General features: G+C 47.6%; 1 protein-coding gene across 2 annotated transcripts in view; it reads right to left on the bottom strand.

The window, feature by feature from the left end:
• LOC122388351 (neurocalcin homolog) overlaps positions 1–12,048 on the bottom strand; it is a 153,645-nt gene that overhangs the window by 106,745 nt on the left and 34,852 nt on the right. For both annotated transcript variants that reach the window (XM_043379381.1, XM_043379382.1), the window contains one exon: positions 3,778–3,884. The gene's annotated coding sequence lies outside the window, so the exon portion shown is untranslated. The remainder of the gene's footprint in view (positions 1–3,777; positions 3,885–12,048) is intronic.

The following is a 12,048-nucleotide window of genomic DNA, read 5'->3' as shown; positions in this document are numbered from 1 at the left end:
ACTGAAGATAGCTGTAAACGGCAGCTTTTTGCTCACAGTTTGCTAAAGTGGAATGCTTTCATCATAGCCGACACGCGTGAAATACTAGCCACAAAGGTCAGAGGAAAACGAGTTTCCGTCGACGTCGACATTCGAAAAAAAAAACAGCATCAACTGATGAAGAAACTCATGGAGATGCAGATAGTCAACACAAAGCTGTCCCCTATCGCTATCCGACACAGGTGAGTCAACAATTACCACCACTGGAGCGTAAGCACATACACTCCCCACTCCCAGTCCCTATGAACAATGAGGAATGCTAGCAGGAACTCACCTGTTGTGATCCGGCCTGAAGACGCGGCGACCAGCGGGTTGACCCGAAGGCAGCTTCTGCTGGTCCGCTGTCAGTCGAGTACGCCACAGGTTTCAGTCCAGGAAGCTACGGCAGGCTCTTTGGCATAGACGTTCGTCCGGTTACCACGTCGGAGGTAATTTTCACCCGCTGTGCCACCGTGACACGCAGTCGAATGTCACATCACACAGTCTGCCCGTGGCCCGCCTCGCCACTAAGTCCACCGATGGAGCAGTGCGTCGGCACGCTGACAGCCTCAGATACCGCCACAGTTCGTTCGTAGCGGAACAGTAGCGGGGATGGCATCAGGTTGGACCTCACAGAGTCCGAGACTCCGGTGGCGCGAGTCACTGGCGGGTCACTGAGAGTCACTACGAGTCACTGGCGACTGTTGTCACTGGCTCGCTGTCACTGTCACTGGCTGTGGTGTACACAGCTAGTGACTGAGTGACCATCAGACTCGCATTAGCACTTCACTGTACGCGGCGCTTTGTGGCGAGATCACTGGTGAAAATCACTGCAAATGTCCACTGCGAGTCCAGACTTATCCGCCACTGTCCAGCCTGAGCCTACGCTCGGTCATTAAGAGTTCTATTCATCATACTGCTGGTCACTTGCAGACACCAAGCTTTTGAAGCACTACGGCTGACTGAGCCTAATAAGTTCTGTCTTTCTGTTTCAACACCGGTTTATGGCAGCGAATGTCGCCCCTAAAGGTTGCAATGCATACACAGAACACCAACCAACGGTACAATGTTATACGGGCAAAAACAATCAGAGCATTCTGCAACGCACGGCAACACCAATGCAATTGCGCAACCAGTGTGACCAAGGGCGCTGTCAACGTGTGGGCGTGACACTGGCAGAGGGCGTACCTACTTGTATGTGGGTGTCAGTTGCATTGAGGTTTTGAAACCAGACAATGAAATGAAATGTATGGAATGAAATGAAATGCAAGTGCTGATTGTGAGGAAATCTCTCGGAAAGCTGGTTGACATGGAACTCGGCGTTGTTCTAGGGAGAGGATCGTCTGCCTCCGTTCCCAGGCGGATGCTAGGTCCCATTTTCCCAATGACATAGGTGAATGGGGAGCCTGCCCTGCCGCCGCCGCCCACTACAAAGCCGCATTCATTCATTCATTTGACAGCGATTCCGGCCACCCACTATAGCGCCACGATGCATCGTGGGTGTAAGCAACCAACTTCACTAACGGACACGTCTCGCTGAAACAACTCCCTCAAAGCAAAGCCTGTATAACTTCCTTGAGATAAACAAATCGATTGAAAGATAGCGGCACTATCAGCCCGATTTATGTGACACTCTCTGGCTATCAGCACAACTAACGTTAACGACGTGACGTCACTTCCGGTGGAGTTGGGTTTCGCAACTAGCCAGTCCGAAATCTGGATGACTCAATTCAGGTCTGATTTCAACTGACACGCAATGACCTCTTGTCTAGCGCATCACACGTCTTTACTTTGCAAAGTATATGTACGCATGCTGGCGTCCGACCCCATCTTAACTTCAGCTGTCCTGTGAGTACCACACTCTGATTATATTACCCTTTAAAACTATACTCAATGCAGGGAACCTCCTCTTTGATGAGACCAACGCACGTCGCCTCAACGGTGTGAAATGCCAACGCTGTTAGATCCTTGCCTACGCCTGACGACTTTCATCCACAATTATCTCAAACTTGTTTTACGTGACAAGCTGGGAGGCAAGCCTGACACACTATGTGCATTGTGCGTACCAGTTGGATATGGCTCACATTACATGTTTGTGCCCGCTATTTACGAGAAAGGTTGTAATACGATTATGGGGCAGTCATCTCACTCTCTTACACGCCAGTCGTATTACCTTGACTTAGTTACACAATGGGAAATCCCCCTAAGGTGGCGTAATTCTGAACAATTAGGTACGAAACCTTCCATACAAGGCACTTCATGTCTAACGCGTTCGTCGACAGCCACTGCATCCGCCTCTACCTTTTTATCTCTCTCCTGATCTTTCCATCTCTCCCTCAGACCACTCAGAGGGACTGATCAGGGCCCGGCAGCAGAACGCTCGCCGGCCTGCCCCCGTCGTTAACGACCACCCTCGACGCTCCGTCGCAGCCGACAGCGGCCGTCGGACCGGAACAGCCGGCCCGGAGCGGCGAGAGGTCGCGGAAGGCGGCGAGAGACGAGAGGTCACGGGAAACGAGAGCATCGAGATGCAACGGAAGGCGGCGAGAGAATCGAGATGCAACGGAAGGCGGCGAGGGACGAGCGCCATCGAGAGAGCACGGTTCTAGCCCAGCTCCACACGATTATTTTCCGAGCCCAGCACGATTTGAGCTCTAGCCCGCACGGTTCTAGTCAAGCCCAGCACGATTTGAGCCCAAACCCGCCCGAGCCTAGTCCAGTCCAGCACGATTTGAGCCCTAACCCGCACTGTTCTAGCCCAGCCCAACGCGATCCTAGCTCAGCCCAGGACGGCCTCAACAAAACTCGCACGGCTGTGAACACACTGTCGCGTCACGACTCGCAGTGAAACCTAAAACAGGTCTTCTGCTCTCTACGCCTACAGGAAAACACTAAGAAAGATATGGGGGAAGATGTTCCTCTACACCAACATAAAACACCAAGAAAGACTTGGCGAAGATGACGTGGTCCATCTGTATATAGGTGGCAGCCAGTGACCATCTGAAAATACGAACCCTATACCCGTTCGTGCGGCACATAGGTACTCATCGATTTCGGCCAATCGTAAAAGCCCATATCATCTGAGTTAGCAGGGTACTATAATCACAAGTCGTAAAGCCTAGAGTCGTTTACCATGGAGTTCGTAAAGCAAGTCCAGCACTTGCAGCGTAATATCAAAAGTCTGACTATTTTTGACTGTTGTTGATGGATTAAGCAATAACTTCCCTTAAAACATGGCTCCAAGTACCCGTAAAGCATGGGCTCATACATTCTTCATTTCATCATTTATCATTCATAACTTGGTCTAGATTGCTCTCATTTTCGCTGGAATACCTGATGAGATGAGGTAGCGGAAATGAAGTGAATCGGTGATTAGGATTTCCAGAAACCTAGATTAAGAGCATTTCAGGTAAAGAGCTAAAATCTGTCGCGAGGGCCTGCCGTATAACGCCTAAACGCAAAACAGATGAGTCATCAGAAACTCCAAACATTTGCATCATCCCCGCCGCTTTCCGCTGCATCTCCCATTCCCCTCCGTTCCCTCGCTGCGATAAATTCCTTGAACGACCCCCCGACTTCGCACCCTCCCTCCCTCCCTGTCATCGCCTCCCTCTCCCACCGTTTGCGAACTTCAAAGCCCCGTCCCACGCACGCCTCGGATCGGGCCAGCTCCTCTGGACTCAGCACGGTGGGCGGTTGTGGGCGGCGGCGGCGGCAGGACAGGGCGGGGCGGAGGGGCGGGAGGGTGATGGAACTCACCTGAGTCGAAAGGTCAGGCCGGCGGCGCCGCTGAGGTGGCCCTCGGGTGGCAGACTGACCAGTCAGCCAGTGGTGGTCGCTGCGCCGCTCTCCACCCGCATGGTCATCTGTCGGCAGGACAAACCGAGGTCAGAACTGGAATACCTCGCTCGCCAGTGCTCGAACACATTCTGAAGCTTGAAATGGGATTGTAGTGATGCATGCTTTGACAAGAATTGATCCTAAGAGCTTTGTGGTTGGATATTGCAACCTTTAACAATATACGTGTTTCGACCACAGGACTCCTAGGTAATATTGTAGGGTTTTAAACCTTCAAAGGATATCAAAATAGTCGACACTACAACACATAAAAGGCGTCAATGTAACTAAGGCAATAGGCATCACTTCTTATCAATAGTGCATTGCAAGCCCTACAGTCCGACTTATCGATCACTGGTGACGAGATTGATAGACAATGCTAAACTAAGTAAAAAGCCATTATAGAGCTGGTTCGTTTCAATTAATCTAACTTTATTTCCTGGCACCAGCCTCTACTTACAAAGTAAAACAAACGACCATGATATGGAGCGAGCACAACACTTCCAGCTGAGATCAAACGCCTGTTTTTAACATTCACTAACAAAATGGTCCAAGAGATCTTTTAAGTGACAAGGTGACAAACGGAGGCATCCACAGCAGCTGGAAAAGCTGCCCTGGCAAGTGGCAACTATCATGTGCCCTCATTCCCCGCTTTGATTTCCATGCGATCGTAACGTCAAATGTCACACGGTAACCTTTGGACGTTTGACCTTTAGACAGCCTGGCCAACTTTTCAGGGGCGGCCACCATCCTCCCACGGCGGCCCCAGCGACCGACCCCAACTCGCGTCCCGGCCGGGGCCCTGCTCAGTCAGCGGCGCGACTCTGGGCGCCAAACACCGGCGCGGCGCCGGCGGCGGCGCCTCTCGGGCCCCTGACAGACGGCCGCCCGAAGGCCCGCTCCGAGCGGATATTTACGGCCCGCTCGAGGCGCCGCCACTCCGGGGACAAATACAAAGGCATCGTTTCCAAACGGTCGGCCGAGTCCTTCGGCCGTCGCACGGCGCGCCGGTCGGCCGGGCGTGCTGGTAAACAGCCGAACGGTCACGCACAGCCAACTCCGAAGACCTCCAATAAGGCCAATTAGTGCCCCATTAGGTCGCTGCAGACAGCAGGACTCGAGAATCAATCAAATTATAGCACCAGTGAAGGCCGATGCAATCTCGGCGAAAAAGATAGTCAATCCGGTGAACAGAACTGATGAGATTGCAAGAATTTAAAAGGACATCTGACGGAGAGGAAATTAGTTCTGTTTAGCCAACACAATCACATTACGAGGATTCAGTGGTTGGTAAACAGCACGATCAGTCTATGCGGCTGGGCGAAATTTTACGTCACCATTCACGTTCTGACTTAAGTCACTATAATCCAGAGGCAGCCCAATTGTGTAAGCCATTCAGGTCTCCGCAGAAATCTGTATATTTGGTCAAAACTTAAATAGACGTACTCTTTCACAGCAGCGCTCATAATGGTCTAGTGCAGAACTCTCTTGAGAAAAAAGTTTGTACGCCCTGCTAATATAACAAAGGTTTAATTAGCTAGAAGGAACTTTAATAACCACCCGTTAAAATATACACCACCAGGGTGAATTGGAGCTCCGAACTAAGAATGAATGAAATGATACCCATCCGAGCGAGTTGACATCGATCTTTCAGATCCATACAGGCCATCACGACTAATCCCCAGAACGACAACACGGTGTTCGGCCCGAACAGCGGATCACGAAACCAGGGACCGGAGACCGACAAAAAACAAAAAATAGAACACAGCTTGAAATATGCTACATACTGTGCGTGTTTAACTGTGAACGGTTATGCTGCATGCCGGCTTTTTAGGTGAAAGACGCAGTGCATAAAAATCGTCAAGCATGCTTGAGCTTGATGCATATTTACGTCTGGACAACGAGTTGCGGGGAAAAGTGCTGATTTTGTTGCAGTTTTAGGAGCCGGAGATTAGGCTGGATTTTTGGGTTACTTTTTCGTTCCGATTCATGTATGTCATAGTGTTTGGCTTTTGAATATTTTAGTTCTTTCAGATAAATATTACTTGCCTTACAACTTTTGTAAAAACGTTTCATTTTTTTATAAGCCGACGTTCAGAGTCCTAAAAATACATCAGCACTACAGTCATTGTAAACAAACAAATGGAGCACCACTTCGCTCTGTTCCAAGGCCATTTTTTAGTTTATCTGGTGGTTTTCTTACTCTTGTACGTCGTTTTGTTGGATGTTTTGAATATTGACTTATATCATATTTAAGAAGCATGTTGACTGAAAACAATCCGAAGTATCCAGGAGGCTGACAGAGGTCCTGACTCCTGAGCAATATCAATATCAAGTTGAACAAGTTATGAAATTTTGGTTGATAAATTTTGGTGATCGGGCTCATATATCAGCAAGAAAAAGTAACATTAAAAGAGCTTATTGGCCAAAAACAAGCTATAATATTGCAGACCTTGGAGCAATACCTACTGAAGAGCACGCTGAGCAGGATCATGCCAGAAAATGTTGACTGATGAGCGCATATTGATGTATTGGTATGGATATTGAATGATAACTTACAACAGCAAGATAAATAAGTGCTAACTTTCAAGTTAAAAATCTAGAATGAATGGACTCGGGCAGCTTAGATGCTTCATGCTATGCAGATGATTGTAATGTGCATCAGGTACTCAGTGTCTGGCAAAGGAAACATGCGATCATTCCATTGCTACTGGAGGAGAAAGCTTAGATCACTAAATCCACTTTATGTTGATTTTGATGTTAATCATCACTGTATTTCTTGAAAAAAGGATTGTAGTAGAATTGTCAATGTGACAATCCATGCAACAATGTGATCATATAATGTGTTCATAGTCATTCGTGATAGTGATTATTGGTCCAATATACAATGGCAAAGCTCTCAGTCTCAGCGTTTCTTCCTGTGGATGGCCAGCAGTGACTCAGAGCTTAGAAGTATTAGTTTTCTTCACAGGGCTGGGATAAAAAGTACTGAGGGTAATCTTCCACCAAGGAACTCTACTTTGACATGGTATGAGATGTATAGGCACAAGTAGGTAGGTGCTTAGTTCCTATAGTCAGAAGTTGTGTATGTTTAGTCAGGTTAGCTTAGATTAGATTGTTAGTTTTTTAATTTGCCAAGTGTCCATAAAAATGTGACCTGGGCAATGAGCATACTCCTGGTCCTGACTAACCTGACAGCTGACCTAACCTCAATCAGCACACATATTTGCAGCCTACCCAAGACCTACATAGCAGTAGCACCCAGTTATAGGTAGGTACTCACCCTAACACAATCTTACCTGCTAACCTTCAACTTGCCAAAAGTTAGCTCACATTGCCAAGCTGCATCCAGGGAAACAGTCAACTGAGGAACTGGCTCATTGGGTGGCTGGTCATGGTGTGAGTCTGTGCATTTAAAGTGTTTCTTCTCTGAAGCTGCTCTGCACTGCTGTATGTCATGTTAGATGCTCAGAAAATGTGGGAAATGATTACCTACTAAGCTACTTTAGTGCTTTGTTAATGCTCGAGACATGAACAAGTACAGATCCTGCAGGGTACAGCTATGAGTTAGGTGCTAGGTGAGTATGTTATGTGAATGTGCTCTTCCCTGTTTGACCATAGTAAGTATACAAACAAGCACAGGGTCACAGTTATATTCAATCTCCACATAAACATACAACAAAAACGGCCATATGGCCTAACTCCGAACACACCACAGATAACTTAAGCCTTTGCAGGCACAAAAATGTTTTGATTTACAGGACAGGTATACAATATATCCTCTGTCCTTGGGGGATCTTGCTGCCAAGTTGAGGTACGATGACTTAACTTCAGGATTGATCAACCTTTTCTTAGCCACTGCCTGTATACGAGAAAGACCAAATGCTTGTTTGTTTTGATTTACAGGACATGTATACAATATATCCTCTGTCCTTGGGGGATCTTGCTGCCAAGTTGAGGTACGATGACTGAACTTCAGGATTGATCAACCTTTTCTTAGCCACTGCTTATATTGATATACGAGAAAGACCAAATGCTTGTTTGTAAACTGCGTTGAAAATTTAATGATCCACCTTTAATTCTGACATGAAGGCACAAATGAAATAGTTCCCTCTCCTTTTGGAATACACAAAGCAAAATATTTAATAAATTTTAGTGGATGGACAAGAGCAATTAGCATATAAATAGCCTCCCCTCAAGTTCACTTCTGGCACTGATGAATTACACTGACGCTTATTCGCTTCATATTTTGTAACAAACGCGCTAAAACTGCAATAAAACAGCACTATATGCTTCTTGACAAAATGCAATAGAAGTAAAAATTTAGCGCTGATGGCATTCATTCTTGGTGGAAACGTAATTACAAAATATTTTGTAGTAACTATCGAATTCCGGTCGAAAACAGTCCACGGTTTAAAAAAGAATCATTCCAATGACGGTCCATTCTTGCGGTCCTGAAATCGCCACTATTTCCGGCCTCTCCAACGCAACTCGTTGTCCAGACGTAAATATGCGAGCTTGATATCTTACTTTTTCAGAATTTCTAAAGAGTTGTGCAAAAATCAGAAAATACGGCAGAAAACCATCGTTCGGTGTGAAAATGTCAAGCGTCGATCACGATGGCATGTACAGTCTGTCTTAAAAGTACCGCGCAAAGTGACGGTGGATCCATCAAGCCTGACCGAGGAAGGGCCTGCTATAATTTGAAAGTCACCGAACCAATGGAGCTGGGGAATGGACGAGGATGTCCATTGCTTCGGTGACTCAAATTTGGCAGTCCTTCATCGGTCAGGCTTGATGAATCCACCGTCACTTTGCGCGGTACTTTTAAGACCGCGCATGTATGTAAGACATGTATGGGACCGATGTTATACAACATCGCCTCCATCAGCGCCGCATGCTATGTCCCGACAGAAGTGGACGGCTTCCTCATACGAATGGCAAGATACGCCGACGACACCCAGTTGGTGATCTCAGGGCCGAGGAGGAGGCTACCGGACATGCAGGTGGCGCTGGAGAAGACTCTGGATACGCTGGCGACATTCTTCATGCAAAACGGCATGAAGATCAACGCAGCCAAGACCGAGCTGATGATCATCGGAGACAGAGATGCGCTACGGACCGCTGCCACAGGTCTGACTGGTGTGCGGTTTGTAGAGGAGGACCTCCAGCCCGTGCCGACAGCGAGAAACCTCGGTGTGGTTTTCGACAATCGACTGAGCTTTGAACCCCATATAGACGCCATTGTCACCAAGTGCTTTGGAATCCTAATAGGCCTTATGCACGCGAAGCATCTGCTCCCGATATCGGTGCTACCAACTATTGTCAACGCGCTGGTCATGTCGCATATTCGGTATTGTAGCCAGGTGTTTGGCTGTGTCAACAAAACCGCTGTCAAAAGGTTGCAGAAAGTGCAGAACTTCGCTGCTAGAATTATATCAGGTCGTCACAGATCCCAGCACGTATCTGACGTGATTCGAAGCTTGAACTGGCTTCCAGTCACTGAGCTGATAGAATTTAATGATTTGTGCCTGTTGCACAAAATCATCATGACCAGTGAACCCGCTGTGCTCAGACAGGAGGTGCGCTACAACCGAGATGTCATTGGCCGTACAACTAGACATTCAGACTTCCTGTACCTACCTCGCTTCCGCACCAACGCTGGCAAAAGTACTTTTAGACACCGGGCGTGTTCGCTATATAATGCTCATGTCATTGGCTCAGACGTGCAGGGGGCGTCGTACGCGCGATTCAAGAGGATGATGAAGCTTCGGCTTACCAGTTAGTTTTTTTTGTACATTTAACCCTATTCCTGGCGGGCTCCGCCGGGACAAGAAACTGGCGGGGGGGCCGATTCGGCCCCCCCCCCCCTGAGATCTCGAGAACGAAGCAAGATAGCGACAAGCGGTAAACGGCATCGGATACGCACGGCCAAGATCTACAATTTTTACTAAGGTCATTTTCAGGTCAGGTCAAAGATGACGTCACAGGGGTCGAAAAAGTCAAAATGGCGGCACTAGATATGGAGATAATTTTTCTCGAATAACTTTCGAATTAGTCAAGATAGGAACAAACTAAGGGCATCATCGTGATCCTCTCGTCAATCCGCATCGAATGATATATATGTTGACCTCGAAAGGTCAAGGTCAAAGGTTGACCTCAGGTCACGTGACCTCGAGGTCACCATGTATATCATTCGATGCGTCTTGACGAGCTGAACACAATGAGACCATCCACGCGTCTGTATCTTGTTCCTGTACGGAGTTATTGGCCAAAAACCTTTGGTGACCTTTGATGACGTCACATGACCTCACAGCTGCCCAACAGCAAAACAGACCTCAAGGTAGTGAAGGTTGATCGTATATGAAGTCATGTATGGTATATGGGGCCATTCCGACCCGTTTTAGTGGTAAAAACAGGGAGTTGATTTTTCCCCCATTGACTTATAATGGGGAGGTCGCGAAATTGACCTGACCTTAGGTCACCTATATCAAAATTCCGAGATATACAAATTGCACATACTGGTATCCTAACTAAACCCTGAAGAGAAGAAATTGATCGGTCAAAAACTCTAGCTCTGGCGTGATTGCAAACTTTTCTGAGGTAGCGTCACCAAACCGCCTCTGGTGACCTGACCTGAGGTCAGATCAACTCAAAATTTTCAGACATGTTGCGTAGAAGCCTTTTAGGAAAAGTCAGAAAATTTGAGCTTCCTAGCTCAACGCGTTTGGGAGATATAACCAAAAAACCTCAGGGGGGGGCTCCTGAGGCCCCCCCCCGCCAGGAATAGGGTTAACACTGGCCTTTTACTGACGTGCTACTGTGCTACAGCCTGTGTGTCACAGACTGCTTTTTACTTTTTCTTCATTCGCTTTTATGTATATTTTTAGCGGGATTATCCGAATTGTATGACGAGGGCTCATAATAGCCACTTCTTGTGGACGAGTGCCGATGCTGTCAAATAAATAAATAAATAAGACAGACTGTACTGTGTGGGATGACGAGTGGTGAACCAAGCCAACGATCAGCTGAGGCGGCATTTTCTCAAGGAAATGTGCCTGAGGCTGGTCAGAGTTGTAGGCGACTGCGTCAGCACATATGCCGGCGGCGATGCAGCAGCACCCTGGAGCCAAACCTGGTAGCATATCGAGTGAATTTCACCAGTTTCGCTCTACTCGGCCGGCGATTAGCCAGCTGTCACCCCCAGTGTCCGGGCTCCGCACCGACAAACCACCCAAACAGCCGGCGTGCCGAGGGTCTCTGCAGTTGCACTCTCTCCGTGCGCTCCACCTCTACCCACTGAGCCCCAGCCCTTACTATCCTCCCAACTGCGGCGGCCAGCCAGCACCAGGGGCCTGGGGAGGAATAGCCAGTTCCAAGGCGCCACGCACATATGCAGCTTCAAACTTGCAAAACGAGCCCGACGTAAATCGCTAGCCCGCTGAGAGGCCGACACTAGCGTCCCCTAATGGGGTTTGCCACAGTTTCTAAGCCAATCAGCGAGAAAATGCGAAGGAACAGAAATCGTTATAACACAATAGGCAGAGAAATATGGCTGTAAGAAATCTTGTAGTAATAAAGGGCGATAAGCCTGAACACTCTAAATAGAGTATATTCGTAGGTTTGGGCGGTATGGAATATCGTAGCACACTTCATTGGTCTTCATTGTCACATTATTGGTCCTTTGCCTTACCTAGGCAATAAATTATGCGCCCTTCCAAGTCCAGATAAAATATGACCTTCGTGAACTTACATATCTCAAAATAAGTTCAAATTTACGGTGGTCGTTTCTTTAAAGTTTGCTGAGCTCTCCTGAGGGTTCAACTCGACAGCACGACATCCGTCGATCCGTCAAATGTTCGTGACGACTCTAGGCCGACCAAAACCATTCCAATGAAAGTCCTCCAAGAGTCAGCATGAACCCACCATTTATGGTGCCGTTTACATTAATTTCCGACAATTTATTCCCGAACATATTGATTTTGTCTACATGACATATCAGATATCACAAAATGAGGTCCATGGCATGTGTTCATGGAAACCTGACAGCTTTTAACTTTAACTCGATTCAGTGTATCCTTAACGAATCCAAAATTCATCTCTGAATTAGTTTCACGGGCACAGTGTGAAATCATTTGAGGCATGAATTTTGATCAGTGTAAAGGCAGACGCCAGTTGAGTAAACCATTGCCA

Source organism: Amphibalanus amphitrite, unplaced genomic scaffold, assembly GCF_019059575.1.
Source record: "Amphibalanus amphitrite isolate SeventyFive unplaced genomic scaffold, NRLGWU_Aamphi_draft 000319F_arrow, whole genome shotgun sequence".
Classification (NCBI taxonomy): Eukaryota; Metazoa; Arthropoda; class Thecostraca; order Balanomorpha; family Balanidae; genus Amphibalanus; species Amphibalanus amphitrite.
This window is presented reverse-complemented; position numbering and strand designations above follow the sequence as displayed.